General features: G+C 51.8%; 1 non-coding gene across 1 annotated transcript; it reads left to right on the top strand.

Annotated features, from left to right (window-relative positions):
* Positions 1 to 9,559: 9,559 nt before the first annotated feature.
* On the top strand, positions 9,560 to 9,699 carry LOC123355007. The gene has a single exon (XR_006575002.1). It is a non-coding gene; the product is annotated as a U4 spliceosomal RNA (small nuclear RNA).
* The last annotated feature ends 5,408 nt before the right edge of the window (positions 9,700 to 15,107 follow it).

Genomic DNA, 15,107 nt, shown 5'->3' with positions numbered 1-15,107 from the left:
AATTCTGTGTTATTTGGGGGTCAGACAAGCTGAGATAATGGCCCCTTCTGCCCTTAAACGCCATGAAAACATTTCCCTGGTTTCTCCTTGCGCCTGACAGACACCACGGTGAGGGGCCCAATGGAAGGTCCTGGACACAGCGCTCTGGCTCTTACGTTACTTGGGGACGTCAGCGCTTTCCTAGCAAAGCTGCTGCTAAAGCGCTGCATTTTTGGAACATTTCGGCTCCGATTCAGAGATCTGCCTGCGGGGTGTGAACCTGCCACGAGGAGCGGGAAACGCAACCAGCAACGGGAGGCGTTGGCTGAGCTCCAGGCTGCCCCCATGTGGCCAACGCTTAGAACTGAGCCGCGGAGTTTAAAGCTGGCACTGGGAGGGACCTGAACACACGGGGCATGAAGGCTCCTATGTGTAACGCTTGTTGGGTGGGCAGCTGAGCGTAGCTGATTGCCGGAGTTCAGGGCTGCACCCAGGGGTGCTGAGCAGGTGCCTGTGCTCAGGTTGGCCTCACTATGATGGTTTCTGGGAAGTTTGGGGTCACCAGTCTCCCTAAAGAGAGGGGAGCAAGGCCAGAAAAGGAGGCTTTCAAAACTCTGGTACCAATTGGGCAGTGGGACTGCCCCTGTGAAGAGCCGCTGCAGCCCCGCAAGGGAGAGAAGGTCTCTCTTTATGCAGCCCCCACCCCACTCACCCATTCCTCAGGACGAGGGTTGTGCTCAAAGATCTGTGCCCCGTGTTTTCACCTCCATGTGAAGCGCACAGTGCAAATAACCCTCAGCGCCTCAGCTCAGTTCCAGGCTCCACTTCCACCCGCTCAGGCAAGATGGTGCAGAGGAGCCCCTGGGTGGCTGTGGGCCTGGGGAGGATGGCTTTTGATTTTTCGGCCTGACTGCTACGGGCAGCAAGGCCAAAAGTCAGATGGCCGGCTCTCCCGTCCACCACGCTCATCAGGAGCCCTTAGTTGACCGGCTCGGAGAATGTGGGCAGCGTCCCCCACTACCTCTCGCATGCAAAGCGAGCGCTCTGCCGCTTGAGCTAATTCCCCGCAGCTGGCCTGACTCTCAGGCACCGGGCAAAAAAAGGCAAGGGCTCTGTGGCCTTAAGCAGAACACAGCCTGAAATGGGGGGCAGGGGGGCGTGCTACCCAGAGTTGGGGAAGGGGGTCCGAGTCCCAGCCACGCTCCTCGGCACAAACACCAACGCTCCCTCCCTGGAGTGTGTCTGGGCTGAGAGTTAGCCCCTGAAACAAGCACCAAACTTCAGAAGACAACGCAGGGATAGATCACTTGACGATGGCCTGCTCTGGCCATTGCCTCTGAAGCGCCTGGCATCGGTTACTGTCAGAAGACGGGATAGTGGCCTAGCTGGACCATCGGTCTCACCCAGGAGGGCCGTTCTTATCTTCACCACTTTCCTCTAACCCAAGCAAAGCCAGGAGCAGGCCCAGCTCAGCAACTCTAGCAGACTCCCTGGCCCCTGGCCCAGCATACAGCAAAACGACCCTGCCTCCGCCAGGATAGACAGCCACCGACTCCCTCTTCCAGACCAACGCAGCCCTTCCCCGCTTTGGCTGTCTCCAAGCTGTCTGAGTGCTCTGCTCTGCTCCACGGCTGCCATGCTGCCTGAGATCAGGAGGCTGCGAGGTCTCACGGTCTCAGCTGAGCTGTTATCGTGTGCCACCCCGCCCATCTCCTCATTCCCTTCATGGACCCCTGGGATGTGAGTAATTCTGTATTTGAGTGGCTCTCCCTCCCGTCCAATGAGCTTGGCGTAGACTAGCCCCATTTCTGCCCCAGCTCCTTTCCCATCCTGCACCATTCCTCTCCCGCCCCCACCTCTTTCAGTCTCTGCTCTTCCTCCTCCCCGCCCAGCGCCTCCTGCACCCCACTGAACAGCTGATCACTGGCAGGTGGGAGGTGCTGAAGGGGAAGAGGAGGAGCTTGTCAGCAAGGCCTGTAGGGGGTCGGGGGGAGCTGGCTGCCAGTGGGCGCTGAGCACCTATTTTTTCTCTGTTGGTCCTGTAGCCCCGTAGCTCCCATGGAGTCGCTGACTCAGCTCCTTTCACACTCTAGAGAGAGGAGCAGAACCAGGGCTATGGCTGATCTATGGGGCACCAGGTGAGTGGCAGAGGCTTCAGGGGCTGAGAGTTTGCCTGACCCCTCAGGGACACAGTGTGAGGGGGTGCCCCAGGGATCTCTATGAAAGGAGCAGAACAGGATTTCCTTGGGGTGGGAAGAGAATTGAGAGTGTCTCAGGGGGTTGTACAGAGGTGTTGCCCGGGTGAGGGACTGGCTAAAACACAGGCCTCACTGTGAGCAGGATTTGAACCTGCACAGGGGAACCTTATTGGATTTCAACTCCAATGTCTTAACCACTCGGCCATCACCGCTGTAAGCCCAAAACTGCCCCCATGCCACAGAAACTGGTAAAGAATCACAATGCCCAGGCGTGAAGTCATCTGAACTACAGAATTCCCACCGCAAACCTGCCTCCCAAAGCACAGGGGGGATTTGGGGTTTGTTCTCTTTGCTTAGCCATGTGCAGTCGCACAGAGAGCGCGTTGAAAAGTCTCCCCTCCCACAGAGTGGGAACGGGAAATGATTCTCAACTTGAAACCTGATGTAGGGAGACCAGACATCCTGATTTTATCGGGACTGTCCCGATATTTGCTTGTTTGTCCCACGTCCCGACCGATGTTTGGTCGGGACACTGGATAAACAAACAATTTTGCCCTCTGCTCCGGCACACAGGCAGAGCCCGGAGGGACACTCGCCCCCCCGACTCCGCCCCCTCCTTCCCCTAATGGATCCCTCCCCAAATCCCCGCCCTGGCCCTGCCCTCAGCCCCACCCCCTCACTGCCCCATTGGATCCCTTCCCAAATCCTCTCCCTGGCCCTGCCTCTTCCCCAAGCAGGCGGCATCCTCCTCCCTCCCAGGTCTGCACACGGGCCATGGCCATGGCTGGGAGCGCAGCATGGAGGCTGCTCCAGCCCTGGAGCCTGCGGGGCAGCGCAGTGGGGCTGGGGGCAGTGCGGAGCGGGCAGGACCCATGTGGGCACGGGGTGGAGACACACGTGGGGCAGACACGCTCCTGCCAGGAGGGCCCGGGCCCGGCTTCCTGGTTCGCCCCTTGCCCAGGAGCTGCAGGAGGGACCTGGAGCGCGGCTCAGCTGCAGAGCTCGGAGCCCAGGCTGGGCCCAGGAGCGAGGGGATGGGGGAGCTGGGGGTGTATCGGGGGTCGGAGCCGAGAGTTGGGTGGAGACGGGGCTGTGCCACTGCTGCCTGGGGGGGGGGGGAGCCTCCGGCTTTTTTTTTTTTTGGCTCCGTCCCCACGTCCCGATATTTCATCTTTGACATCTGGTCACCCCAGCCTGGTGTGAATGAGGATGTCTGGACCAAGGGGCCAGGGACTGGCCTTTGCTAGAGAAACCACTGTCACGTTTGAGCCAATTAGGACAAGGCAGCAAATAAGAACAACCTCAGGTCTCAGTAACGGCTGCAGGTAGCAAAGTCCTACAGGGAGCAGTTTCTGGCACTACACCTGCACAGCTCTGCTCCCCGGCTCTTCTCGGGCTCCTGCTCTCTCCTTAGCTCCGCCCCACTCTGGCCCAGGCAGTTCCAGCTCCCACGGAGGATGGGACCCCCTGGCCTGGTGACTCCCTCATTACACTGCCTGGCCTGTCAGTGCGGCTAACTTGGAGCTTTGGCCTCTCCCCATTGCCCCTGTGGACTGCCAGTCTCAGGGTCCTGATTTCCCATTGGCCCGTCCCCCTTCTATTGGTGCTGGGAACTAGCCAACCAACCCCCTCCCCACACACACACACTAAGTTGTAGTAAAGGGCCAAGAGCCCCCTTACACGAGCCAGCCCCATGAGGGTCACCGATGTGCAGAGACGGCAGCATGAGCTGGTCCCATGGTGTAACGGGCAGCACTCAGAACTCTGAATCCTGCAATCTGAGTTCAAATCTCAGTGGGACCTTGTGCTGGCTTGTGGTAAAGCCCTGGAGATCACAGTGCTCAACTTCCCTGTCTCCAGCTGTGCAAAAGCCAATATCCCCCCTCCTGCTGGGTGACTCACACCTCCTAGATCCAGGTCTCTGGCTGGGGTGGACACAATGGTTGGGGCTGTAGAACTTGCCATGCTGATGGTTGGGATTGTTGCTGCTTCACCTGATGCCCACAAGTTTGGCCCTGGTGTTTCCTGCCACACTTTCCCTGGGGCCCACATGGCACTTGAAGAAAGGAGCCCCAGGGCTGGGATTGATAGTCAGGGCTTGGCAGGAGGGAGGAAGAGCCCCACACACCTTCCCTCCTCCTCTGGGAACCTAGAGCAGAGGCGGCCCAGCTCTGTCTGCTGGACACCTTGGCAGAGTAGGTGAGTTCATGTAAATACAGTCTGGTCCCAAAGCCTCCCCCAACCCTGGCTCGTCACTAGCTGTCAGGGGAGAGTCATTCACACCTTGCTTCCAAATCATCATTTGCAATTCTAAGGTTGGCCTCATTGCCGAAGCCAATGCACCAACATTGTCAGCAAACACAACAGCTGGGTGAGGAAACCCGGCTTTGTCCAGACTTTCCAAACCTATTTTACTTTCTTAGGTACAAGTATTTTTCATACGTTGGATCTGCTTTTAAAGTGTGTGTTAACGTTGCAATTTCCATTCAAATTTGCAACCAGTGACAACATTGGCAGCGCTGCATGTAACTACCTGACCACTGGGGGGGGGGTGTTGGGGAAATTTGGGGGAGGGGTGCACAGCCCCCTGGCTGGGGGGCGTATAGGGAACGCCCGGTTTCACTGAACTGAGTCTCCTACTGCAGCACCTCAGTAGGTTACATCAGAGAGGAGCTGCAGTGTCTAGGCAGTGGGATTGCTGTGCCTTTAAGAGCCCAGCCCTGGGAAGCCCATGCTGAGAGGTGCTGCCTGTGGGAGGGGAAATAGAAAAGCCCCTCTGCTCCCCCCACCCTGTTTTTGCAAACACTGGAGTCTCAGCCCCCCGGGGTAACTGTTACCCCTCTGCCCCTGCCTGTGCCGGGGTGTAACCCTCTGGCAGCGCCTCCCCCTGGGCTTAACTCTGGCTCCTTCCCCCCTCCCTGACTTTGCCCTTCAGCCCCTCTCCTAGCTCTGCCTCCAGCTGCTTGACCCCCCGACCAGTCAATTTCCAACCCCTGCTCAGACCCTGGCCACCCCCTCCTCTGATTTGCCCCCCTTTGCCCCTCTTTAATCCCTGTAAAAAGTAGGGGGGGGGCTGGGTCCCATTCTCTGGGGGGGGGGCTGGGCGCCTGGCCCCTGCGTGCCCAATGCTCAAAGCGCCCCCCACGATCTTGCGGATGTTTGCCGATTGCTGCAGGGTCACCTGCAGGGAGAGAGACACGCGGTTAGGAGGTGATGCAGCCAAGGATGCCTCACCCAACACTGAGATGCAGCCACCTCTGGGGTGGGTTGCACAAGTCAGCAAATGAATTTGGAACAGGAAATGCACTGAAAGGACCGAGGCAGCTGCAGGAGGTGGAGAAAACAAGAAGAAACAGGAGCCCTGGATCCCAGCCCTGCCCCTCCCTCACTCTACCCACTAACCCTCCTCCACTCCCAGAGTTGGGGGGAGAACCCAAGAGTCCTGGTCCCCAGCCTTCCCACCCCCATATTCCATCCAACAGCTGCCCCCCCAATTGCAGGGCAGTGCCACGGGGCACACCAGGGCCTGCCTGTTTGCACAGGACGGGCGACGCCAGTGCCCCAGGGTGGGGAGAGACGATGCTAAGGGAGAAGCAGGCAGCAGACACCCCCATGACAGAGAAAGAAGTGCTAGGGGGCGCCGTGCTGCAAGGAGTGAGGGGGGTTGGCAGGGAATGGGAGGATCTCCCCTCACAGCAGGTGCATCTGTCTCCCCCGCAATTCCTCCCCAGCCCTACCTTGGCCCAGGCTAATCCCAGCCCAGCTACCAGGGTTAAATTTGGCCTGGATTCCCCAGCTGCTGGGGGAGGGGCGTGGGACTAGGGAGCATGAGCCTCTACTTCCCCTTCCCCCGACACAGCTGCATGGGAACTGACCAAAGGAGCCTGCAGCACTGCTGCCTAGAGGAAACTGAGGCACCAGCCAGTGACAGACACATCATGGCTCTCCTCAGCCTCATCCTCTTTTCCATATACAACCCGGGGTGGGTGGGGGGAAACTCAGGGCAGTTGCATAGTTAACCTGTGGAACTCCTTGCCAGAGGATGTTGTGAAGGCCAAGAGTATAACAGGGTTCAAAAGAGAACTAGATAAATGAACAGAGGACAAGTCCATCTCGGGCTATTAGCCAGGGTGGGCAGGGATGGTGCCTGTAGCCTCTGTTTGCCAGAAGCTGGGAATGGGCGGCAGGGGATGGATCACTTGATGATTCCCTGCTCTGCTCATTCCCTCTGGGGCCCCTGGCACTGGCCGCGGTCAGAAGACAGGAGGATACTGGGCGAGATGGACTTTGCGTCTGACCCAGTCTGGCCGTTCTTATGTCTCCCTTGGAGCAGCAGTGACACCCAGGGTACGTCTACACTACGGGACTATTCCGAATTTGCATAAACCGGTTTTGTAAAACAGATTTTATAAAATCGAGTGCGCGCGGCCACACTAAACACATTAATTCGGTGGTGTGCGTCCATGGTCCGAGGCTAGCGTCGATTTCTGGAGCGTTGCACTGTGGGTAGCTATTCCCTAGCTATCCCATAGTTCCCGCAGCCTCCCCCACCCCTTGGAACTTCCGGGTTGAGATCCCAGTGCCTGATGGGGCAAAAATCATTGTCGCGGGTGGTTCTGGGTAAATGTCGTCAGTCACTCCTTCGTCTGGGAAAGCAACGGCAGACAAGCATTTCACGCCTTTTTCCCCTGGATTGCCCTGGCAGATGCCATAGCATGGCAATCATGGAGCTTTTTTTGCCGTTTGTGACTCTCACCGTATGTGTACTAGATGCCGCTCACAGAGGCGATTCAGCAGCGCTACACAGAAGCATGCTTTTGCTTTTGCATGACAGCAGAGATGGTTACTAGCCATATTGCACCATCCAAACCCTTCCATAAATTGGAACTGAGGATGATCATGGCTACCAGTCCTTTTGTACCATTTGCTGCTAGTGCCCCTGGTCAATCAGCCAGGGGCGCAAAAGCCAAGAGTGGTTACTAGCCATATTGTACCTTCCATCGTTTTGTACCATTGGCTGCTGTCATAAGTGCCCCTGGCCGATCAGCCAGGGGCGCAAAAGCAAAAATTGGGAATGACTCCCTGAGTCAATCCCTCCTTTTTGGTATAAAAAAATAGAATCAGTGCTGCCTAATATAGGCAAGTGTGCTAGAGAACCACCTGCTCTGTGTCAGAGCCTGCAGAAATTATTATCTGTATGCTATTCACAGGGGGTGCTCCTGTAACAACCCCACCTGTTGATTCCGTTCTTCCCCCAGCCTTTCTTGGCTACCGTAGCATTGTCCCCCCACTTGTGTGATGAATTAATAAAGAATGCAGGAATAAGACACACTGACTTGTTAGTGAGAAATGAGTGGAAGGCAGCCTCCAGCTGCTATGATAGTCCAGACAGGACATTAAGCAGTGTGTAGGAGAGAAGCCCAGCATCCCACTGCTAGTCCAGGGGCAACTGAATCTTTTCTTTACACATGAAGGGTGGGGGCTGATGGAGCTCAGCCCCCTGTTGCTATGATGAGGATGGTTACCAGCCATATTGCACCATCCATCCACCAGAAAAAATTAGGGCTAATAGGCTGATGACGAGGATGGTTACCAGTCCTTTTGTACCATCAGCTGAGGCTGATGATGAGGATGGATTTCCATCATTTTGTACCATCAGCCGCCCATGACGGGGGGGGGGGGGAGCAAGGATGTTGGTGTTGAGTGCTGCACTATCGCGTCTATCTGCAGCATTCAGTAAAGATAGGGTGACATGTAAAAGAGTCAGAGGATTGTTTTACCTTTCGCTTCTGGGGGTGGGTGGGGGGTGGGTGAGTAGATTGCCAAGCTATGCCCTGACCCGCGGGCACTGTGTTTGACCCTAGAAGCATTTGGAGCTCAGCCAAGAATGCAAATAATTTTAGGAGGCTGCAGGAACTGTGGGATAGCTTCAGTCCTCCAGTCCATGCGCATCCATTTGATTCTTTGGCTTTCCGTTACGCTTGTCACGCTGCAGTGCGCTGAGTCCCTGCTATGGCGTCTGTCTGGAGATTTTTAAAAAAGGATTCTGAATTTCATCTTCTGTAACGGAGCGCTGATAGAACGGATAGAACGGATTTGCCTGCCCTTACAGCGATCACATCCGCATGGTCCATGCGGGAGCTCTTTTTTTTATTTTGATTTCGGACTGCATCGCCACCCGTGCTGATCGGAGCTCCACGCTGGGCAAACAGGAAATATTCAAAAGTTCGCGGGGCTTTTCCTGTTTACCTGGCCAGTGCATCCGAGTTGAGAATGCTGTCCAGAGCGGTCAGTGGTGCACTGTGGGATAGCTCCCGGAGGCCAATACCGTCGATTGCGGCCACACTAACCCTATTCCGATATGTTAATACCGATATTAGCGCTACTCCTCTCGTTGGGCAGGAGTACAGAAACCGATTTAAAGAGCCATTAAAATCGATATAAGGTGCCTCCTAGTGTGGACGGTTGTGGCGTTAAATCGGTTTTAGGCTCCTAAAACCGATTTAAACGCCTAGTGTAGACCAGGCCCCAGTGACCAGCAGGGGTGGCATCAGACTCTTCTCGTTTGGTGGGGGACTGAGATGGGCTAGACAAAAAAAATTGGGGGGCAGGCTCCATCCTTTATGGGAGCAATACAACCTTTATTAAAATAAAATAGTAAACAGGGTTTACTTTAATAATCTAAATCTGTCCAAATTTTAATACTATGAGCTCAGATCAAGTGTGAGTAGTCTCTTGGTCTATCCAAGGACGTGATCAAGTGTCTTGATGTTTTTGGTCTTTTGGCCTCGAGATGAAAACCTTGTCTGAGTCTTTGGAACCTTGAGATAAAAATATTATTTAAATCCAAAGTTCTTAAAGATCCCATCAACAACAAAAACCTAAATGAAAAATTGAAACCAAAAACAATGCTTAATTTAAAACCCAAACATTAAGAAAAACTTTGTTTTTAAAAATAAAAACTAACAAATGCCATAAATTAATAATTTCAACATTTTATCCAAAAGGTGTGCTACAGCAGGATGAGAAAATAACATAAAATAAATAAGCCTGACCACTAAAACATCCCATAAAGGAATCACATCCTTGAATACTGGCCAAATCTGTATAAAATATGCAGAACTATGTCAAAAGTGGTGTTGCAGGTCAGCCATTCGAATCCAGAAAATGTCAATTAAAAGCTCCATTCCAATTAAAAAAAACAAAACAACCCAATAAACCAAAACAGTCACAGCCTGAAACAAACCTACACAGAAGCAAAATTAAACCTGTGCCAACATTGGAACAAACTATGTAAATTTCTAATTCTAACTTCTTGTTTCTCACAGGAGGAAAGTGTTTTGCATCTCAGTAACCAGGCTGTCACTACAGCTTTCCTTTCACTAAATAAGATGTGGCAGTATCATAGCCAATGAGGTTAATCCGAGGCGTGATTATTGCTAGTTGAAAACTTTTCCCAATGCCCTCAGTTTTCTCTATGAGAAATTGAAATTGTATCTTTGCACTAATATCCCAAATGTGCAAGTCCATCCCCTCAGAGCAGCCCCACACCCTGAGCCCAGGGGAGAATCTCAACTGGTTTGTGCATTTGTAACCCTGGGGCTTGAAACTGATGAGAGAAAGGGAAGTGAGTGATCTTGGAGGTTTCCGATACCACCTGTTGGGAGCAGAGGGAATTGACTGAACAACGTCCTGGCTAATTTTCACCTTGTTCTCTGCCAGCAGGCTCCACTGGAGAGCTCGGGAGTGACTTGACCATGGCAGCACCCTATGTACATTTTGGAGCCATTGGGGTGAAATGTGAGTACTTTTGGGGTTGGGACCCACATGAGAAGGGATGTGCACAAACTGGAGAGAGTCCAGCAGAGGGCAATAAAAATGATTAGGGGACTGGGGCACATGACTTAAGAGGACCTACAGGCCATATCCTGTATGTTAAGCTAAGGTAAAGTTAGCATCTCTATAGTGTGACCTTTTACTCAGAAAGGAAAATTGACCTTTAGCTTGTTACTTAAAGAGAGAAGTACCCACGCCTGTCTAAGACCTTTACCTAGACCAATCGACAATGGAGAATGGCATAAGGGGTTTTTCAGTGTTGTACCCACAGAATTAACACATACACCACAAGGGAACTTATGTGCATATGTACATGTCATCAACACGCACAAACATACTAGCCTATGAAGTAAGCGTACCCTAATGTTTTGTGGGTAAGGAATGAAATTTGGGCATAGGAGGAAGGATTTCCGGCACTTGTGCCCTATAAAAGAGGTAACCCACCTCGCTAGAGCACGTCGCTCTATCATTCTGACTTACTTCCTCCACTCTCTCTCTATCTACTATCAGTAGGCTGTACTTGTTCTTAAACTTTAAGTTTCAAAGTAACTCGGCTAAGCTCGATTTCCCTAAGTTTTTATTCTTTGTTTATTAGGATTTGATTTTAAGTTTAACTTATTCAAGTAAACATTAGCTTTTTCTAAGCACTGCATCTTTCACTCAAGAATTGAGAAACCTGAACTGCAAGGCTGGTTCTGTGTCTCTTACCACCAGGTTATCAAGGAAGGGTGTGAGTATATTAACCAAAACTTTGTTGCATATAATGCCATATGTATCTTTTGAATAGCAGTAATGCAACTGTAACTTTATAACTCAATTAAATTAAATAAAATGTAAGCTAATAAATTAAATTTTCATCATATTTTCCAAATTAATATTATTAGTACACCCTAAATCAGGCTACATGGGACAGAGAGTTGGAGTGCAGGGGGATGAGAGCACTGGCTAGGGGGTGCAGGCTTTGGGGTGGGGTTGGAATGAGAGGTTCAGGGTGCAGTAGAGGGCTCAACGTTAGGGCAGAGAATTGGGCTGTGAGGGCTCTGGAACAAGGCCAGGAAAAAGAGAATTGAGGCATGCAGGGCCGTCCTTAGGATTTATGGTGCCCTAGGTGAGATTATTAAACTGGTGCCCCTGTGCCTGATCTGCTCTTAGCAACACAAATATAAGCATACAGTATTGAAAAACTTGCCACATTCACGTTATTAAAACCAGTTTAACTTAATGAAGCACAGTGTAATGCTGATGCACTGGCACTAAAGAAGTAGCACTATAGAAAAAATTCTGATTTGACAGAATGATGCAAATAGTATAATTTTTTTAATTTTGTCAAAATTTTATTGGAAATTTATATGAAGAGGTATTGAAACAAAGATTTGTTTTTAATTAAAAGCAATCTTTCTGGCTTTTTTGGCTGCAAAATCAGTTTAATAAGCTGGGTCTCCAAACAGTGGGAAAATATAACCCTAGTTTTACTGCTAGGTAAAGGACAAAGTGACCAAAATGAAGTCAGCACAGAATCATCTCATCTAGATTAAGGTAGCACAGAAATGTTACAGAAGTCCTATTGTGCCTTATTTTTGTTTGGAAAGACATTAGCAATAGCAGCACATTCACATGATAAAATACATGATAAATCACTGCCTCTAAAGTTCCATCAAAAACTGACATTTTCACAGCTCTAGCATGATCTGCTGTACAGATTCTTCACAAGGAAGTGTCCCTGGCCTTTTTAACTCATATTAACTATGTAATTACTTTATGAAAGTTGGAGAAAACATTGTGAAAACGTAAAACATTGGCTGCCCAACTTCTGGGCTGGCAAAAGCTATACTGACTCACAGGATAAAAAAAAAAGCAGGAGAATCTTAGTACAACATATGGTCAGTCTATACCAGGGGTCGGCAACCTTTCAGAAGTGGTGTGCCAAGTTCACTGTAATTTAAGGTTTCTCGTGCCAGTAATACATTTTAACGTTTGTAGAAGGTCTCTCTCTATCTCTATATTATATAAATAAACTATTGTTATTATCTGAGGTCCTGGCCACTGGTCCTGCTCAGGCCACTGCCAGCTGAGTAAATGAAACCCCAGACCGGCAGCGGGCTGAGCGGGGCTGGTGGCTGGAACCCTAGACAAGTATCCCAGGCCCTGCTCAGCCCCCTGCTGGTCTGGGGTTCTGACCACCAACTCCTGCCAGCCAGGATCCCGGCCGCCAACCCCCCTCAGCCCGCTACCAGCCTGGGATTCTGCAGAGTGGCAACAGCAGCAGCAAACCCTCAGGTCCAATCACACGCCAATGGGCACCACCAGCCTTACGGACCATGGTGAAGTTAGCACAGCATCTGAGCTCAGGGACAGGTCACCTATGGAGCCACAGCAGCTCATCCTGCCCAGTGCAGCTCCCCCAGGATGAGATGGATCACTGTGTGACATTCCAATCCTGGCTCACTGCCAGGAAGTGAGTTACTTTCACTTTCATTCCTCAGCAGGCAGCCAGCCAGCCTCCTCCCCCCACGTACCCCCCAGCACCTCACCCAGCCCAGCCCTGACGGAGGAGAGGGAGGAGAGAGAGAGGGATGCTCCTGGGGAGGAGGGAGAAAGGAGGGGGTGCTCCATGGGGCAGGGGCGGGAGAAGAATGGATGTTATGGGGGACAACAGAGGATACTGGTTCCAGAGCCGCAGAGCCTGCCTCACCTCACCTCAGCCGGGGGGAGAGTCACACTCACAGGTGAGCTCCTTCCCCAACCTCTATCCCCTCCCCCTCCCCGAGACCCCAGCACACAATCCCCTCCCTCAGACTGTGCTGCATTCGGCTCTCTCTAGGACCCAGCAGCCCTGCTCTTACATGCTCCACTGCTTCCCATCTGTCCAGACTCCCAGCAGAGCAGTGCCCCCAGACCTAGTGGTGCCCTAGGCGGCTGCCTATGGCAAAGGACGGCCCTGGAGACATGAAAGAGAGATCAGGCTAGAGGAGAAAGTGGTTGGGGGGGGTGAAGAGTTTGAAATGGAAGAAGAAGAAAAATCTTCTACCTGCTCCCTCTCATCCAAGCATCTAAAAACCAGGTGAGAGACACCTCTCCCCCACTGCAACATCAGTGGTGGGCTTGAGCTGAGGAAAGAACTTCTCTGCCCAGCAGCTCCAGCACACCTGGGCTGGGCCATGGACATCTCCCCCCAAAGATCTGGTGTGCCTGGCCTGGGACAGGGGAGGGGCTCCTCACCTCTCCATTGGGGACATGGCGGGATGAGAGATGTGACAGGGCTTTATGGGAAATCATTATTTGCCTGATTCATGTGCCAGTCCTAGTCCCTGCTGACCCAACAAACTGTTTATCCTGCATGCTGATGCCAGTTTGGAGGGTCTAGGAGCAGTCTCCTACCAGGAAGTGGAAGGCAAATGTAAATCTGTGGCCTTTGCCAGCTGAGGACTGTCCGATAGCGAAACTCACTATCCCATCCACCAGCTGCAGTTCTTGGCCTTGAAATGGGCCATCACTGAGAAATTTCGAGACTACTTGTCCGGAGCTCAGTTTCAGGTATGGACAGAGAACAATCAACTGACATGTGTGTTAACAAGGGCTAAGCTGGATGCTACAGGGCAGAGATGGGTGGCTACTTTTGCAAGCCATAACTTCAGCATTCAATACCAGTGAGCTGGTATAAGGAGTGTGATTTATCAGGATCACCAATTCTTGGCTGGAGGAGGATGTAAGCAGGGTCAGAATGAACTCTACCCTGCCATCTGTTGGTGATGTGTTGTAAAGGCCTTTTGTTGCTGATGTGCATGGTCACACCCACCCCGCATTGCATGATGGGGGTGATTGTCCAAATGGTGATTTTGGCTGCTGTGGGATCCCCAAACTCTTTCTTAATAGGGCAGTGGGTGGGTTTATGCAAATACTGGACTCTTGGATGGGAGCAGGGAAGGGGCACACGACTTCTGTGGCACATGCACCACCTCTGCAACTAACGTTTGCTACCTCACTCCCTAACAACACTCCTTTTACCTCTCAGGACCAAAATACACCGTGAAAGAGATCTAACGACATAAGCTTAGGGTGAGAAACTGCAGCACTAATAACAATTTTAAGAGATTCAAAACCACCTCTGCCTTTCCACACCAGGGACAGCAGAAAGGACATACAAACATCCATTTCTACCTCCCTCCAAGGGCTGCCGTTAGGAACCCATACCCCTTAATGGTGAGTACTTTTCAGACGAGGGTGACGCTCTCAGGCCTCAAATGCCAGGTAACTACACATGATCTGAGCTCAAAGTTGATCCAAAATCTACAGGAAAATACACTGGATTACTCCTGCCCCAATAACAAAGAGACTGGGGATCCCGCAGCAGCTGAAATGAACATTTGGACAAGCACTCCCATCATACAATCCGGGGTGGGTGTAACCATGCAAATGACATCAGCCCCAAAAGGCCTTGACAACACATCACCAACAGATGGCAGGGCAGACTTCATACTGACCCTGCTTCAACTAGATTGTGGCAAAGATTCCAAAACACCGAACCTTAAAACCTACCTAACGCGGGTCAATCCATCCTCATCGTCGTAACGGGTCGTTATACTCCACACCCGAACATAGCCCTCATATGGACAACATACCCTCCTAACTCAGTGTCTGTACGTTAACCTTTTACCCCCAGTCCGGGCTATTGCAGATTATGTATTACTTACGCCACCCCATTTTAAACCGAATTTCGCACCCCTTGGGTAAGCTGTATGTTGTTCCCCGAGCACCAGAAACTTCTACGCCGAAACTCTGTACCGTACACTTTTTTTTTCTTTGAACCTCATCTTAATAAAATGTTGACTTTTGTTTGAGATCCTGGATCCTGTTCCATTGCAAGGCGTGTGAGTTCGCTCCACGTTTTAGTCTGCTAATACGGCGGGGGGCGATTGAGCCAGAGGTGCTTGCCTGCTGCAGACACGGATCCAAGGCTGAACCTCTTCCCCCACAAGCTTGAAAGCGTAACTGAAAACAGTTTAAGAAGTGCTCCCGTCTCTGGCACTCAGCTACCCAGCTCCCAATGGGGTCCAAACCCCAAATAAATCCTTTTTACCCTGTAGAAGCTAGCTG

This window comes from Mauremys mutica, chromosome 22, assembly GCF_020497125.1.
Source record: "Mauremys mutica isolate MM-2020 ecotype Southern chromosome 22, ASM2049712v1, whole genome shotgun sequence".
Lineage (NCBI taxonomy): Eukaryota > Metazoa > Chordata > Testudines > Geoemydidae > Mauremys > Mauremys mutica.
The sequence above is the reverse complement of the archived record's forward strand: the minus strand, read 5'-3'. Positions and strand labels throughout refer to the sequence as shown.